This window comes from Amblyomma mixtum, chromosome 6 (genome assembly GCF_055824585.1).
Source record: "Amblyomma mixtum isolate Tamu chromosome 6, ASM5582458v1, whole genome shotgun sequence".
Taxonomy (NCBI): Eukaryota; Metazoa; Arthropoda; class Arachnida; order Ixodida; family Ixodidae; genus Amblyomma; species Amblyomma mixtum.
The window spans coordinates 141,500,106-141,502,300 of NC_143017.1; positions in this window are offsets into that span (position 1 = coordinate 141,500,106).

The following is a 2,195-nucleotide window of genomic DNA, read 5'->3' on the forward strand; positions in this document are numbered from 1 at the left end:
AGCGGCAAGAGAAAGGGAGACTTGCATTGCTATGCCAGAACACAAGGGCCGGTAGCCGCACGAACTACGCAAAGTTGCTGTTTGATAGGGACGCTGCAAGCACAACCGGTGATTTCTAGATTCAATCGATTTGACGCCCTTCGGGCAGGGAAATGATAAGAGAGGAACATAACGTAGACGCAGGGCGACGTAGGACATAGCAGAGGTTAGGTTAGTTTATGCGTGTGTTTAAAAACTTGAGAACCACTCTTTCTTTCACGAGATGTGCATTTTACAATCATTGACAATTATCAAGTGGAGTAAAATGCCATTTTAATTTAGTGGTAGTGCTGTCTTAATGTGTCGTGCCCCATTTTTTCTGTGGCGGTTGATAAATGGCGGTTGAAACGTATCACCTATGTCAACGACATGGCCTTTCGCGTTTATTTCTCTCTTCTCTACAGTGAAGAAATATGCAAGGTATAAAGCCACCTACGTGCAGAAGGAATACTTTCCCTGAGATGTGAAGAAGTCAGCGCAAAAGCGGACGAAGGATAGAAAAGACACGTCGGACATTCACCAGTTCTGGTGAATATCTTACGTGTCTTCGGCTCCTCGTCCCGATTTGTGCTCACTTCTTGACATCGCGTAGCACCAACTAGCCCGGCAGCCTGCTTTCCTGAACTTCTGCGGTAAGGCATTGCCATCTTTTTGAACATCCAGAGCTGCCGTTTTGGCAGTTTGTGTGAAACGCTCACATAGAATATGTTACGCCTGCTTTCTTGCGCTGCTGCTGTACTGACGGCGGAAAGGAGCTATCACTACTTGAGGCCTCTTTCCGCTCAACAGACGGAGATTGTGTGGATGGTCCCGATGAGACAGCCGTCGCAGACAAAAAAGCCCAAGTAAAGCGAAGGTCGTAGATTGGTGGCAAAGGGTGACGCCTACACCTAATATAAGGCATCTAAGGTACCTGGGACTTCGGCTTTTTAGATAACAGATTAGATATTTCGCGGCTCCTGGCCAAAAATGAAACTATTTTCTCGGTGTTTCTGTCTACGTAATTGACTTATACTACCCCGTATGTGATTATGCACTATTTTCAATCCGTGGACCCGGCGGGGTAGCTCATTCACTTGTGCGCTTGGCTGCTTACTCCATGGTCTCAGAATAGAATCCCGGACGCCTCGATTGCATTTCTATAGAGGGGGAAATGTGAAAATGCCCATCTGCTGTGCGATGCCAATTCGTGAAAAGAACACCACGTGGTCGAAATTAGTCTGGAGGTCAGCGCTACAGCGCCCTCTATCACCCTTATGCAGCTTAGGAAGGTTAATCCCCACAGAGAACATCATTTCTTTGGATCAATCTTGCTTCGTCAAAAAGCTAGATGGGTGAATTTCAGCACTAGAATGAAATGCACCGGATAGAATTTCTCATCGAATCTAGAATTTTATCCAGAAACCACTTTTACGGGCAGCACCGTGGTGGCTCAATGGTTATGGTGCTTGGCCGCTCACCCAAAAGACAATGAATCGGTCCCGGTCGCGGCGGTCGAATTTCGATGGAGGCGAAACTCTAGAGGCCCGTGTACTGTGGGGTGTCAGTGCACATGAAAGAACCCCAGGTGGCCGAAATTTCCCGAGCCCTTCACTACGACGTCCCTCATAGCCTGAGTTTGTGTGTGTGAGAGAGAGAGAGAGAGAGAGAGAGAGAGAGAGAGAGAGAGAGAGAGAGAGAGAGACTCTTTAATGAAGAGCAGAGAATTTAGCCGGCGTTTTAAAAATCGCTGGCATGCTACTCTGCGTAGGGAGGGGAATTTGGGAGATAAACTCAAAATTTTACCGGCTTAACAGTGTGTATAATGCACAACGCTATTGCAAGCATATGCATGTGCGCATGCGTGGTACCTGCCATCTATGGCATATGTAAGTCATCAAGATGCACCCGCATTTGAAGCCCGCTGGAAGAGCTTCTGGGTATGCCTAGATGACACTGGGCAATGCCCTGGTTACCGCAAACCGCAGCATTTCAGTATAGCATCGCTCGGATATTGAAGTTTGTTAAGCAACCTTGCTTGCCCGGATTTGTATTAGGAACATTTTCTTTTTGCGTACCATTGGTATCTATCCAAATGATATCTTTTTTACATCGAAAAGCTGTTATAGGGAGCTTAACAGCTATAGGGTTAAGCTCCTTATAACACAATGGGGTCA